This window comes from Equus quagga, chromosome 16 (genome assembly GCF_021613505.1).
Source record: "Equus quagga isolate Etosha38 chromosome 16, UCLA_HA_Equagga_1.0, whole genome shotgun sequence".
In the NCBI taxonomy this organism is placed as follows: domain Eukaryota; kingdom Metazoa; phylum Chordata; class Mammalia; order Perissodactyla; family Equidae; genus Equus; species Equus quagga.
Genome location: NC_060282.1, coordinates 24,748,498 through 24,765,418, shown reverse-complemented (window position 1 = coordinate 24,765,418; position 16,921 = coordinate 24,748,498).

The following is a 16,921-nucleotide window of genomic DNA, read 5'->3' as shown; positions in this document are numbered from 1 at the left end:
TCATTTTCCCTAAGGAAACCTACACTGTGCATAAAGTCTGATATAATACACACTGAAGTGTAAAGGACTGCTATGCATGTAAGTCTGATAGCTGTGGGAACAATTTGTATTTAAGTGAGCATAAAATCTTAAGCCAGTTCCCTCTGCCATGACTACTGCTACAGTCTCAGCTTAAATCCTGATAGGTTCTCATCCGGACTCCTACAAAAGCTTCTAAACAATCTCCCTTTTTCCACAGACTGGTGCCCCTGCAATCCAATGCAGTCCACACTAGGGGAGTCTTCTTAAAAGGAAATTCTCATCCTGTTACCCCCTTGTCTCAAAAGGGTCCCCAGTCAGTACTTGATAAAACCAACCTTTATCTAATTTTCTGACCTTATCCCTTTCTATACCACTCTGACATCTTACTCAACTGCTAGCATCTCCAAACACTTCACCGTGTTTCATGCTGTCATGTTTTGTTCAGGTTTTGTTTGTTTGGTTTATGTTTTGTTGTCTGGCTAGAATAAGTTCCACCACTGATCCATCCAGAGAAATTCTGTTGGTCCTTCAAGACTTAGCTCTAGTGTGAGCTCCTCTCTGAAACCCCTCTTGGCACCTGTTTAGACACAAGCACTCTCTCTTTGACAAACATTATACTTACCTGTCTTTATTTGTCTGTTTCTCATACTAGACTGTAAGCCCCTTGAGGCCAGGGACTATGTTTTAATCTGTGTCTTATTTGTCTTTATATTCCCTACTATTGGGCATTGTAGGTATTTTATATATGTGTGTTAGTTGAATAAACTGAAGTAACATACCTGCAATTATTACATTTCAAACATCATTAAACCAATAGAGGAAACATTTCTTGATACGTAAGTTTTTCACCTGAAGGCAAAATATGCATACAGATGCTTAATTACAAGGCTAGTGTACAGACAATCTATATTCCTTACATAGATACTACAGTAGACATTTACTGGGTGTCTTCCCAGAATGTATGTAATCTCCTTCTCCCTTTATTAATGATACTTTGAGTTTCCCAGTTGTGTGGCTTGGATGGACTTACTTCATGTCCATCTAATGAGGTAAGCCTGAGGAAGAAAATCTCACCCTCTAGGCACAGTGGTTGGTTCAGTGGCAGTCACATAACATAAGTCAAGCCAGTCAAAGCCAATGAAACTCAGTTCTGTGATTCTATGTGAGTTAATTTTTGTTTCCATGTGGATATGAGTAAGAAAGATATAAACCAAGGAAATAAAGGCAATCACTCTGTGGTATGGAAAAAATAACCTGCTTTGGAATAAAGCCAACAGTGAGAAATTAGAGATTAGAATTAGAAATGCAGAGAAAAATCTAGATCCTGGTAATATATATGAGCTTTAGACTAAGCTGTTCCCTAGGTGTTTATTCCTAGCCAAACACTTTTTTTATTTTTTATACTATTTTTAGAGCAGTTTTATGTTTATAGAAAAATTATGCAGAAAGTACATAAAGTTCCCCTATGTCTTTTCTCCCCTGCCGCACAGTTTCTACTATTATTAACATCTTTGATTAGAGTGGTACATTAGTTATAATTGATGAACTATGATGGATATGTTATTACTAGCTGAAGGCTATAGGTTACACTAGGATTCACTGTTTGTGTTGTGTACTTGCATGGGTTTTGACAAATGCATAATGTCATGTGTCTGCCATTACAGTATCACACAGAATAGTTCATTGTCCTAAAAATTCCCTGTGCTCCATCTGTTATTCACCCTTCTCTCCCTCCCCCCAAACCCTGGCAGCCACTGATCTTTTTCCTGTCTCCATAGTTTGTCTTTTCCACAGTGTCATACAGTTAGGTCATACAAAATTTAGCCTTTCAGATTGGTTTCTTTCACTTAGCTACATGCATTCAAGATTTTCCATGTCTTTTCATGGCTTGATAGTTCATCTCTTTTTATCATTGAATAATATTTCATTGTTTGAACTTACCAGAATTTGTTCATTCATTTATTAATGGACATCCTGGTTGCTTCCAAGTTTGGGCAATTATGAATCAAGCCACTGTAAAGATTCGTGTGCAAGTTTTTGTGTGGAATAATTTTCAGCTCGGTTGGGTAAATACCTAGGAGTGCAATTGCTGGATTATGTAATAAGCCTATATTTAGCTTCATAAAAAACTGCCAAATTTTCTTCCAAAGTAGCTGTACCATTTTGTATTTCCTAGCAATAAATGAGAGATCTTATTACTTTGCATCCTCACCAACATTTGTTCCCTTTAGTTTTTAAGCTTTAATGTAATTTTTAGTTACTCATAACTGATAGAATTATAACCAATAGAGAAATCCAGAAGCATAAGAACAAAAGTGGAAAAAACACATAGGCTTAATATAAGGATCCAAGTCCATGGTACCTGGATTAGAATTCTAGTTCTTTCATTTATTAAATGCGTGATTTTGGACAAGTTACTTAACCTCTCTGAATCTCAGTTTTCTTACTGAGAAAGTAAGAAAACAGAGGGAATGGTTTAGAAAACAGACGGACTGTTTCTTCCCTAAATGTCATAAACCCTGAATATAAATGACAATCTAATGATCAGTGTATTTAAAAAGTAAGTCAAGAGTTAGATTATAAGCCTGGAAATTAGAAAAATGTAAGTGAGGAGAAATTGAGGTGTATTCTTAGGAACCTCAGGTCAATTTAATTTCCTCTTTTGTGTTCTTTGCCTGTACCAAAAAAAGAGAGAAAAGAAATTGGAAGAAAGCTAAGGCATAAATCTCAGAAATCTCTCTTCTTCCAAAATGGCAGATCTGAACTCTACAACTTTTTGCTTGCCTCCATATGATTCACCCCCCAACATTTAATGTACTGTTTAATTAAGCACAAAACTACCAGTCAGTTTTGTCTTCCTATATATTGATCCTTGAACAGGGTATAGTCATGTTTAAGCGGAGAAAACATGAAAGTAAGATAATGCTTAATTTTTTACAAAATGGATTTCCCCTGCACAGAGAAATCCGTGAGGAAATATTTTACTCTTACCCAGTATTTTCTGTGCATCTCTTCCCATCCCTGTGTAAATGTTCCCTTCCTTTTCAATCCTTTTCATCTTCAAAAAAACAGATCTTTACTCAATAATCTTTTGGCTCTCTGTAGGATCCTTATCTGCCAAACTTTCTTATGTGTACTCTTACCTTTCTTAGACCAAATATAAGAGCAATGGGGATGAAGTATTAAAATATTTCAATATGTATTCCAAGTCTTTATTTTCCTTGAAGGAAGTCTTCAGCAGATAAATCAATCAAAATACAAGTAACTATCAAATGGTTCTTCTTGCTAAGTACTTTTTAGGAAATCCCAGGAAGCTACAAAGAGCTACAGAAAAGAAAAATCTCTGACTTTCTTTCTCTATTGTTTTTCTAATTTACTTTTCTTAGTAATTCCATAAGCTCTAGTTAACTCTTCATGGAGTAGCCCAAATAATCGTTGGCTTCACAAGCTTTCTTATTTCTAAAAGAATAATCTTCCCTTTTTTCCTTTTTCCTTTCTCTTCTCTACTAAACATCAATTTTTTATTTATTTATGACCATTAATAAAGTTTATAATTATAAAAGTTGCTCCAGATCTAGATCAGAGCAAGCTACAAAAATATTAATTCTAAAATATGATGTAACTGTAAGTCAGTGCACTTTGATAATTTAGGGTTGTACTCAGCCAAGCAACTAATAAATGTATTAAAATGTATCAACAAATAGTGACTACCCAATATGTGCCAGGAACTGTTGCATTAGATATAAGAGATGCCAAGCTAAATAAAGGCCATTCTCTCAAGGAGTTGACAGTCTGGCAGAATGTGACAGGTGTATAAACAAGCACGATAGCATATTTTGTATACTGTATCAATCAGTGTCTAACCAGGAAACTAAAAATCATGTTAAGTACAACAGAGGGAATTTAATGCAGGGAATTGTTAGATGGGTGATATGAGAGGTGAAAGACAAAGGACAAGCAGGTAAACCAGAGATTAACAACAGCAGGAAGTTACTTCATCACCGAAAAAATAGGGGGCCAGAATTATTTAGCAGAAATGATCCATGGCAGACTAGCCAAGTGAGGGCTGGAGCCGTGGAAGAAACAGAGCTCCCGCAGGAAAGGAAGTCTGAGGCAGAGCAGAAGGGGGAAATATCTTGACTTTCTCAATTTTCCCTTTCAAATTTTCAACCAGCATGTCCCATTGGCAAACTGACCAAATCCAACTGGAATCCAGCCGACATGAGAACCTGAGAAATTTACCCCACAGCAGTCAAGCTCCCTACAGCACAGAGCTGACCAGGGGAAAGGCACAGAATAGGTCAGACGGCCATCAGGTCCAGAAAACACACAAAATTATAGAGCGCCACAAGCTTTAGTTTAAGTTCAGAAAGTCTGAGCAAGGTAAAGTGGGAGCCAAAAAGAACTGATCAATTCTGGTGAAAGAGAGGAGTGATCAGTAAATTCCTCATAGTAGTATCTCAGAATGGACAGAAGGAAGGAAGGAAAGTAGGAGGAAGGAAGGAGGAAGGAAGGAAGGAACGATGGAAGGATGGAAGGAAGGAAGAGGAGGAGGAGTGGAGGAGGGAGGGGTGGGGAGGGAGGGAGGAAGGTGGACCAGAAATCAGCATTTAAACTTGAACCTTATATGTAAAAAAACATGGTTACAATTTTGTACCTATAGTCTCTGTTAGTGAAAAGGAAATGTTAGATATTAAGATGTAACCTAGAGAGAACACTTCTATGAGGGTAACAGCTCAGGGAATGCCACCACCAGACAGAACCTTGTCTTATTTATTGTCCTAATGGTCATGAGTGAAGACAGAATAATAAGAGCCTGGCTCACAAAAGAGAAACTTAAAGATTTACCCTTTAGCTTTCAGGGACTCCAGGAAAGGGGTGGGGATTCAGGTCTCTAAAGGAAACTTTCACTTTAATTGTTCATTACAGCATGCTAACCTAAATCCAAAAAGAAATCCAAGTGTCAAATCTTTTACATATCATAATTTATTTCCTGCCCAATGCCTGGCAAGCATCAATAAAAGGAAGGAAAGTGTTGGAGGCATGAGCTGTAGAAGAAATTAAATGAACCAGAGCCCCAAAGCTTCAGAAACCACAATGGAACAAGACTGTTAAGAGTCTGAGTCTATTCAGCACAAAGCATAATAGCCAAGAAGAAAATAAATTGAGAATCAATAACCTCAAACTCTGAAATCGCCTGAGAACTTTGAACAATGATATTTATCTTTACTCTTTAAAGCAACGCACAACAGGGTCACAGAGTCGCATGGAAACCACAACCCAGAAAATTTTATCTTCCCCGACAATCTCACAAATCTTATTTTGCCTTGTGCCACACAGACGTTACCATGGCCATATGCATCTCTTAATGTGAGAAAAATGCCCCTGAAAAGACTGGAACTGCAGGTTGTGGTGCACTGTAATTCTGTCTGTGTGTTTTTATTTCATTTATGTGCTCCAATTTTTTTTTCCAAAATGTGCCTGTTAGAAACACAAATCAGTGCTTTCAACCTCCCCAATCTACTGTTTATATCTTCCTGTTTTTGCCTTCTCAGAGGAAGAAACCTAAATTCTCCAAAGTTTAATGAATTCACATTATCAAAAACAGTTTACTTGAGGCCTGCAGATCTTTTACTGAGAAAGGAAAAGCATTCCACGATTTAATCCTAAATCTCTGGATTTCATTATTGCCTCCTTTGTATGCAGCTTGTCTCTCAAAATTGTCTAAAGCCCTAAAGTCCTTCTGCTGGTCACAAATACCCATTAAGGAAGCATTTTCCTTAGTCAGTGGACAAGAAATGGCATATAGATATTATGACCATATCTGCAAATAAGATACGCCAGGACTATCTTTGGAAGATTGGGGAGGGTACCTGGGAGATGCCTGCCTTGATTAGAGCCTCAATCCTATCCAGCTTTGGTAGAATAAAGGACATTTTAAAAGATTGCTGTGTACACCTAAAAGTAGGTAAAACAAATCAATGTAAGGGAAGCTTTCTCTAAGAAGCCTGTTTCTCTGAAGCAACTCAGACTGAGGCTCACTATACACAGGTTTTTGGCTTCCGGAAGACAGGACAATTGCAGTATACTTACTTTGGAGGTTGTGTAGCTGCTAAGTTGACTGACCACTCCAGTCTAATTTATCCTAGCTTGGTCCCCATGATCCAAATTGTTTGCCAGAGTACTACTGGAGGCTTAAAAACTGTCCAAAAGAAAAAGCTTCCAGGCTTTCTCAGATCACCTTCCTTCAAGGACACCCATCATTCCAGCTTGTCTTCATTTGCACCCAAAGAGCCAACCACTCTCTGTGGAAACACGGAGACTATGGAGAGACAGAGGAGAAGAAGATGGAATTTGAAAAGATCACCTGGTTCCATCCTTCAAATTAGTGAATGTCTGAATCGTCCAGAACAAATACCTAGTTTCTTGAAGACCTCAGAGAGGGAAGGGATGGGAGAGAAGGGGAAGATTTATGGAGTGCCTAACAGATGTACTCTCAACATCTGCAGTACCCCTTGATACTGAATTCCATCACCTTCACATTAAAAAATTTCTTCCTTGTGACTAATTCTAATTTTTCTTCCTTTATTTTTACTACAGTTTATTATATTTTTGTTGTCTAGAGTTATGGAGAATAACTTTTCCGCAAACCTCCTCAAGTTAATATATTAGTACAAATGAAGATCATAATCAAAACACTCTTTACTTCCCTAAGCCCACAAACCAACCCCGTTAGTCATTCTTTATATAATATTTTCATGCTTTTAAGTATCGTGTAATTTTCCATATTTGCACATCTTTTTAAATACAGAAAAATAAAATTAAAAGACTACTTCACGGCCTTTTGGATTCTTTCCTTTACATTAGATCATATAAGCTTATTTCCACAATAGCATTATATTGCTGACTCATTCAGAGTTTACTCAACCAAGCCCCAGGTCCTTTCCTTTTTATTCTTGTGTGCAGATAGTTCTTCCTCAAATTGTACTTAGAACGTTTACATTTTTGTCCCTAAGTAACTGAGCAAACATATTGTGGTTATAGCCAGGGGATGTAAGGAGTTAAAGACAACAGGTTTTAGAGAATCACACTGAGAATTATACTAGTTCCCTCTAGCATGAAATTTTAAGAACAACTTTCAAAATTTTTTGGAATCAATTTTGATGAATTTGTCCAATTTTTTGTTTTAAGGTCTCGCTGATAAAAGGTAAAATCTTAAGGTGGTCCACAAATTACTTCAGCTGATCTTAGTTCCTTAGAGAAGATATGACATATAGAGGGAATTATATTTTAAGGTAGCAAGGGTTTTCAAAAACAAATGGAGATATTAAAAGGGTTGATTGATCAAAGTTTATATCATGGATAAAATCTGGAAATGCTGTGGAAGCAAGTGTAAACTTTGGTATTTGGATGCAAAAAAAAGCAAGATACGGAAAGCTAGCTCCTCTCAGCCTCTGGGCAGCCTTCAATGCCAAGAAAGAGGGTGTTTCTATATCTAGGAGCAAATGACAAAAGAGTCAGCCTTGGATCAAAGCTAAATGGAAATTCCTTAGTAGACACGAGCCTCCATATAATCCAATCTTTATGGAATATGCACCAATTTAGAAGTATACAGTTTTTAAACAAACACAAGAAAGTCATAATTGCATTAACTACAAGAGATAGCCATTAGTTTTACCTATTAGGATTATTTTCAACTCGCATACTGAGACATCACTAGACTTATTCTCATAAAATCTAAGAATATACACTTTTTCCAGATTGATTGGAATTTATTGGTACCTTACTTAGCAAACTGCAGGAATTCAAAGTTTACTCTTTCTTTAATACCACCATTCATTTGGTTTCACAAGTTCAAGATTTCAAACATTTTTGATACAAACTCTTCCTTCCTTCTCTGTGGTCGGTTGTCACCACGACTTGTCAAAGTTGAACTTGAGTTGTTTCTTATTTAATATTTCCTCTTTTTTCCAATGACCAATACATGCTGCATCCTTCTGATCTCAATAGCCTGCTGATTGTTTCAAGAATTCTCAGGTGATCTTTTGATAGTAGTCTCTTTTTGCTGCTAGAGTGATATTTTTTCAATATTTTTTTATGGTTTCATTCCTTTGTGCAAAATCTTTTCGACTTCTGTATTATTTAGGACATGGGTTACAAATTGTAGAAAACTCAACTGTGTAAGAAAACTTAGTCACATGACCAGACATAGGGAACTAGGAAATGTCGTTTCTATCTGTACAGCCATAAACAAGCTAAAACCAGGGTAAAATCTGTCCATCACTGAAAAGATAGGCAGATCCTGGTAATGATTAGCAATCTGTTCAGTCATACAAAAAGATTTTGTAATTGTTTTGTTTGTTTTTAAACAACTCTAGTAATAGCATTTTTAGGTTGAGACAATTGTAGCATGATCTGTCCAGCAACATTTTTTCAAAACTATGCTCTGCTGAGGCTTAATATTTAGCCAATGCCCCTAGGCTGCCTCTGGGGCAAAAAGGTGGTTGAGCAATAAGAATATAAGAATTCTGGCCCCTCAATTCCTCTTCAACAAGAACAGCACTATTTTTACCTATTTATATATATATATATATATATATACACACACATACTTCTTTGTTTACTCTATACCACAAAGATTAATCAGACATTTTCTCATCCTGGGATAGATAAATATTCTTCTTGACAAGCTCATCTCCCTTACCTGAACATTTTTTTTTAAGGTCAAATTGTATTGAAAGCAGAAGATTGAAATTCTTCTCAGATATTGTATAAGAAAAAAGAAAACTGAAAAAAACTGTCTGGTATGTATGCAAAAAGATTCTTTTCCATTTGGAATGTGAGAAGAAAATTTTTCTATTTGGAATGTAGAGAAGAATGTGATTTGCAGATAGGTACACTCAAATAAAAGGAAAGGGCAACTTTGGTCCAAGCTTTATGTTAGATCCCAATATTTTTACCTTCCTGATGAGTATTTATGACTTCCTATCAAGTCTTACAGTGCCGTAGGGGACAAGGAATGGTATTCTTTGAATTCCCCAAGCCTTTTCCACACCCATACACTTAATTTTTTTATCCTTGTCTGTTACATTTTTCTTGGTATTTAGAATCTTAGAACATTTTCAATAGAAAGAAAGCTGACCTCTGATGTCCGGCACAGTTCTAATTTCGGTTCCAAGTGAACACCCACTCAATCCCTTTGACAGTAATCTTTGCCAAAGCTTTAATACATAGGGTGAAATCTCCCAAGGCTGAAACTTTTTCTTGGCAGGGGGACATCAAGGGGATGGAAAATGCTTTGAAAGAAGAAGGACCTAAGTTGTGTTTTTTTTAATTTTTACACATTAAAGCTTTATCTTTGCCAAGTGCTTCTTCAAGGTTCAGCCCGCAATGTCTCTAGGACAGAAAGTGTATGCCCTTCTGAGATTTTGTTACAATGTAATTTATTAAAGGACTTCACGTGGTTTACACCTTCAAAGATAGCCGCAAGGTCTTGGCACTCATACCCCCAACCTGTCTCCGTGATCTTTGTCATCTTCCACTTCCTCTCTCAGAGTTTAGGTGTGGAATCCACATGGATATAATATTTTCACTCATTTTTTTTCTTATAACTTTACTCTTTCATTTATGATTACCCTGTTTTTTCCATTTTCAAATTTTGTATTATTTCTAATTTTATTCCTTTTTCATTTTACCAAAGCACCTATTAAATTCTGGATACATGAAGGAAATTATAAACGAACCATCAATTTCTTCTAGCTGTATTGCTCTACCATATTAACCCTGTGTGAAGCATTTCTTCTGGCCAAATTCAGGACTTATTTTTCTATTTTAACTTTTATTTTCTTTGTTCTATTAAACTTCATTTGGGGCTTCCATAATAATTTATTATCTTAGTACATATAGTTCCCCATTACTCATTCCTTAACCCTCATCTTCAAATCTGGGTGGATATGTATTATGTAGTATGACTCATCTAGGACACATGCTGAATTTATTCAGCCCCTTCCAAAGAAAACTATTTCATTTTAGTAAATTGTCTATGTGTGTTAATGTTTCTACTTTCCCCAAATGATGGAGAGGTAAAATGATAACTCTAAGGCAGTGAGTCTCAAGAATCGGGGAAATTTTGTGAAGAGTAGGTATCCCTAGGTGATCAGTATCAAAGGTAGAGAGATGTTGGTTTCAAAAAATTTACTCTTCAGTAACCCTATGTCCGCCTTTCCTGAGATCCAATCCCTCAACTTCCTCACATGGCTTGAGGGCATAAGGATTGAAACAGTTCAAAACCACTTAATTTGTGGAAACCAATTAAATACCCAAACAGCATTTCCAAGAGTAGAGATCAAAGATATGGAACTCCTTTTACTAGAAAATATCTATTTTTTTAATAAGGCAAATACTATGTATAAAGTAAAATTGAAGCATCCTCTATTGTAAAGAAAAATTGTCAGGTAAATTAAAATATCAATTGGTAAGTTTACCATGTGAAACTACTTAGAAAATTCTGGACATTTTAAGATGGTAACATTAGGGTGATCACATTGATTGTCCATGCTGAGACGCATTTAAGGATGAAAGAGAACATTGTTAATAATTATGTGTGATGACGGGCATAAACTGTGACTGTCTCCAAATAAACTGAGCCACATGGTCATTCTAAAAACTCACAGATAAACTTCATAAACTTAGATATACATATATACATTTTTTTCCATAATTCCATAACTATTTTTTAATAAAAATGTTGAAAGTTTCCCAGATACCCTAAACAAAGTGGAAAGAAAAAAAAGATAAATTACAAAAGGACTAGTTTCTAGAAAAAGTAGACAGAAGCATTACCATTAGAACTAGAGAATGCACTATCGGTATTCTAGAACAGAAAAGACAAATGGACAACTGGAATAAAAGAAGTGTCTTGATTTCTCTTTCAATTCAAAACAAATTAAGTTATAAAATGGAGATAAGTTTAAAAGAATTCTAATCCATGGAAGAATTAACATCGTTAAACTGTCCATGCTTCCTAAAGCAATCTACAGATTCAACGCAATCCCTATCAAAGTTCCAATGACATTTTTCAAAGAAATAGAACAAAGAATCCTAAAATTTATATGGAATAACAAAAGACCCCAAATAGCCAAAGGATTCCTGAGAAAAAAGAACAAAGCTGGAGGTATCACACTCCCTGATTTCAAAATATACTGCAAAGCCATAGTAATCAAAACAGCATGCTACTGGCACAAAAACAAACACACAGATCAATGGAACAGAATCGAGAGCCCAGAAATAAACTCATAGATTTATGGACAGCTAATATTTGACAAGGGAGCCAAGAGCATACGATGGAGAAAGGAGAGTCTCTTCAATAAATGGTGTTGGGAAAACTGGACAGCCACATGGAAAAGAATGAAAGTAGACCATTCCCTTACACCATGCACAAATATCAACTCAAAATGGGTTAAAGACTTGGATGTAAGACCAGAAACCATGAAACTTCTACAAGAAAACATAGGCAGTACGCTCTTTGACATCGGTCTGAGCAGCATATTTTCAAGTCCCATGTCTGACCGGGCAAGGGAAACAAAAGAAAAAAATCAGCAAATGGAACTACATCAAACTAAAAAGCTTCTGCACAGCAAAGGAAACCATCAACAAAACGAAAAGACAACCTAACAATTGGGAGAAGACATTTGCAAACCACATATCAGATAAGGGGTTAATATCCAAATTATACAAAGAACTCATACAGCTCAACAACAAAAAAACCAACAAGACAATTAAAAAATGGGCAAAAGATCTTAACAGAGATTTCTCCAAAGAAGATATGCGGATGGCCAACAGGCATATGAAAAGATGCTCAACATCATTAGCTATCAGGGAAATGCAAATCAAAACTATCATGAGGTATCATGACTCACTCCAGTCAGGATGGCTATAATTAACAAGACAGGAAACAACAAATGTTGGAGAGGATGTGGAGAGATGCGAACCCTTGTACACTGCTGGTGGGAGTGCAAACTGCTGCAGCCACTATGGAAAGCAATATGGAGTATCCTCAGAAAATTAAAAATAGATCTACCATATGATCCAGCTATCCCACTGCTGGGTATTTATCTAAAGAACTTGATAACACAAAGGCATAAAGATACCTGCATCCCTATGTTCATTGCAGCATTATACACAATAGCCAAGACTTGGAAGTAACCTAGGTGCCCATCAAGGGACAAATGGATAAAGATGTGGTATTTATACACGATGGACTACTACTCAGCCATAAGAAATGGTAAAATCCAGCCATTTGCGACAACATGGATGAACCTTGAGGGTATTGTGCTGAGTGAAATAAGTGAGAAAGTCAAATACTGTATGATCTCACTCATAAGCAGAAGATAAAAACAAAGACAAACACATAGCAATGGAGAATGGATTGGTGGTTACCATGGGGGAAGTGGGGGAGAGCTAAAGGGGTGATTAGGCTCACATGTGAGGGGATGGACTATAATTAGTTTTTGGGTGGTGAGCATGATGTAATCTACACAGAATACGTACATCATAATATACATCCAAAAGCTATATAATGTTATAATCCAATGTTACTGCAATTTAAAAAAATTAAATTAAATTAAAAAAAAGAATTCTAATCCAGGTCAACATGATTAAATTAAAAATAAAAGTATGAGTTGATCATCTAAGACTATTGGTTATCTATCTGATAATTTAGTCATTAGCGATGACCAAAACTTGTATGGCAGGAACCCTAGGCTGATAGGCTAAGGTGTCACATTAACTACTGCATACCTGGTTAACAGTTCACACACTCCCAGGACATGAGCACACACACAATTTATCAATAGGCCGAAGGAATTTTTCCTGTTAACTAAAAGAGAGCTGAAAATGCATAAAGAGGGAAAATACTTCTTATAAATATTTATAACCTAAAGCATTTATTCAGTGCCTATTCTCACATGAAAATAGGCTACAATTTGTCCTAAGAACGTTATCAAGGTCTACTCCTTGTTTACAAACAACAGCAATGTTCCTTTCTTTTATAAAAGACAGGCGTATAAAGCTTGTAAGAATCATAGAATTCTAGAATAGAAAGAGAATCATAATTGCTTTTAAAGCTGTAAATATAATAAATCATCATTAAGAAAACATTTAACTTAATATTGATCTATGTTTGGATCATTAATAATAACATAACATTTTCTAATCTAATGTGCTATTCATAATATTTGCTCTATTTAGAAAAGTTTGTAGAACAAAACTACAATATTCATTTTACTATCATTGGAAGAAAAATCAAATATTTAAAATGACACACGCACAAGTTATTTCTATTTTCAAGACTCTGTTCTTATTTGCATAATATCACCTGTGTTTAGCAATCTATAAACAAATATTTCATTCTATAATAAACAAATTCAAATTAATGACAAGAATATTTATAAATCTGTTTAGGTTCCTATATCTTCTAACTCAACTTTTAGAACTAAGCAAAGCTAAAATATTCTTCATTTCTTTACTGTAAATGCTTTTCAGCAAATTTTGATTTCAGAATTTCCTACATAAAATTACAGAAAGTTTTTTCACACAGATACAAACAGCAGTTTTTATTTTTCATTGAAATAAGGAAACAAAATGAGTTCTCTTTTTCCTAGCATATCAATATCACTAAGTAAAGTCTTTACTTTCTTCATCAGAAAAAATCAGTACAAACCAACTCTAACAGAAAGCAGGGTAGCGCAATCAAGTTGGGTGCTTTTCTTAAAGATCAAGTCACCGACCACAAGGTCCAAAAACAGGTATTTTTCATCTGAAATCCTATGGTTTTGAGATCAAATAGGCTTTAGTGCTAATAAACTTGCCAAGATATTTTGTTTCTATACAAATCATTGGCTTTAGGGTCTTGTGAAATGAAAATCATTTTTTTTTCCATTTTGTTTTACTTTGTTTCAATCTTAAAATCTATCTTTACTTTGTGTTTCCGCAGAACTACGGCTCCTAGGCACCATAAGCTGCCTCTCTGCCCCCATTTTTGGCCTATTTAAGACCTCCCTAGGTCCTCTACCACCAACAGCACTGTGGTTACAGGAGGCACAATTTGGTGGGACCATTAATTCGTTTGAGGCTATAATTTTTGTTCCAGTAACTAACACTTCATTAAGTTGAAATAGTTTCATTATGAAAGGAAATATTCACAGAGAATTTAACCAATGAATGGAAAATTACTAAGTTTCCAACCAGTTTGATTCAGACTAAATGTAAAGCTTATTAATAAAATTGGTTCATGTTGTGAATTTTTTAAATTTTTTAATCATAGGGAGAATGAAAATGGGAGGTATTTGTAAGCTTTGAAGTTTACCTCAGAAAAGTAAAAATGGCATACAAAAATACTTAATTACCCTTTAAAAATATGTCAGAAATAGATTTCATTGAAATTGAATGCAAACATACATTTTGTTTTCTTTAAAAATATATATATCATATCCTGGAGTTTATGCTCTCATTTAAGCACAGAAATTTAGCATTGCTTCATTTCGTTCATTCATTCAACAACTATTTACTGAACAACTATTTATTTTGACTTTGGTCAAAGCATTGAACTAGAACACCAAGGCAAACAAAACCAACAGTTCCCTTGGAAACTGATGTTAACAGGCAGTGACATAGAAATGACGTAACCAAAGTCGAGATTATTTCATTACAATCGTGAGAAGTGGCATGAAGGTGAAGTCCAGGGTACTAAGACTGTGTCTCCGAAAAAAATATCATTTACATTCACATCTGAAGAATCAGCAGGTCTGACTTAGAGGAAGATAGGAATAATAATTTGATAAGAATAGACACCCTGAGGGGGAAAGTCAGCATGACTCATTTGAGGAAATAAAGAGAAAAACAGAAAGGCTACTGAAACTGGAACACAAAGAAACAAGTGGAAAACAGTGCTGACTCTGGAGTCAGATGGTTTGGATTCAAATCCTGGTTCCACCATCGCTTCCACATTACATGATCTTGGGGAACTTCAGTTTCCTCATCTATAAGATGGAGATATGAGCAGTATTGACGCTATAGTTGTTACAATAATTAAAGAGTTTACAAACTTACAAAGCTTATGGTGGTGCCAGGCACACAGGAAATGCTATGGAGATGCGCTTTTTTGCTCTTTTATTGTGCAGGTTCTTTTTATTGTGAAGGTTCATGTAATCCCAACAAGAGCCTAAATATGTATGTTATTTATTGCACTTTTCCTTCTCTGAACCATATCCTGTTATACAATAGGATGAGAACAGGAATCCTTTGTATTCCCACAGCAGATATTGAACAATATAAAGCAGATGGACATCATGGTCAAAGCACCAGCAGACATTTTCAAAATACCCTTTGCAAAATCTCTCAAACTACAGTCCCAAGAAATTCAGCATGTTTTGTGGTGGTGGTCATCCTTATCATTACCATTCGGTTTAGTTTTGCTTGGACAACGCTAAGTCTTTAAGACCAGGGAACATTGTTTTCTGTATCTACCGAGTCTAGAATTACGTTTCATTACCATGGCCAGACTCTTACAGTAAAAATTCTTTTAGATTTTTTTTTAAAATGCAGTCATATGGTGCAAAAGTAGGGTCCATTAATACAGAATAATGCTATAAAATGCATGTGTCTTTGAACCAAATTGTAAGCCTTAAGCTTTAATGTTGATTTTCACAATTTTTGTTCTTTTCTTTTCCTTCCTTCCTTTCTTTCTATTTAATGTCTTACTATTTTTACTCATTACTTACCTTATAGCTAACATAAGCTATATCTGCCTTGTTTCTCTCGAGTCTTGGCCATTCAATTTTATTTTATTTTATTTATTGTTAGTTCTGTCAAGTCAATTCTGACTCCTAATGACCCCTGTACAGCAGAGCGGATCCCTGCCCGGATTTTTTTCGCACTGTCCTCTCACCTTCTGGCACCAGATCAGACATATGCTCCACTGCTATTCATATCTCAAATTTAATTAGATAATTCCTACTTGGTTGATCAATTATTTTTCCTTTCCTTTTTGTCTTTGAAGACTGTAATATTTAGCGTCTCCCAGTTGTAGGAGGATTAGCAAAGCCAATTATTTTCATAGCAATTGTTATATATGCAGGAGATGCTTCTAGCCCTGTTCTCTGACCTGAGGTCATAAGGTTCTCACATACAGCCTATAAATGCAGAATTTACTACAGAGACCAGTAAACCCACTGATAGTGCTGTTCCTAGTCCAAGTACTTATCTGACATTCCTAGTGCAACAGAAATTCAGAGTCTGGATAAATCCGTCTATTCTCTCTTGGAAAGATTCCCAGCTCTACTGATGTTCACTCAGGAAGAGATTCAGGATTTTTCTAAATTTATCTGAAAATGAAACTACTCAGGGGAGTAACTACAATCCATTTATAGTCTGGCTCTGCATGAACTTCTATCCTGAAATTTGCCTACAATCGTCAAAGGCTAAAAGTATACACTCCTGAAGCCCAACTTATACTTATTGTTTCCAAATTCTGAGTTAGGACTTTCAAATGTTCATTAAAGGCTTCCAAGATCCATATGGTCCCCTAATTATCTTAATTTTAAAATATGTGATGCCTTTTTGTTATAGGCAACATCATAAACGACCTCATTCCTAATTGTTTCAGTTCTGCATTTTTTCCTGATTATAAAATTAATAACTAGATCATTATGAAAAATTAAGAAAACAGAGTATCACACATCTATCATCACCCACTTGCCCAAGAAGATTCATTGTGATTATTTTAGCATATTTCCTTTCTAAATTTCTAAAACTATTTAAAGAAAAGTGATTTTTTTCTCATGCACTAAACTCCAGAAAAATAGCATTTTTCTATTCAAAACGACATCTATAAAGAGACTTA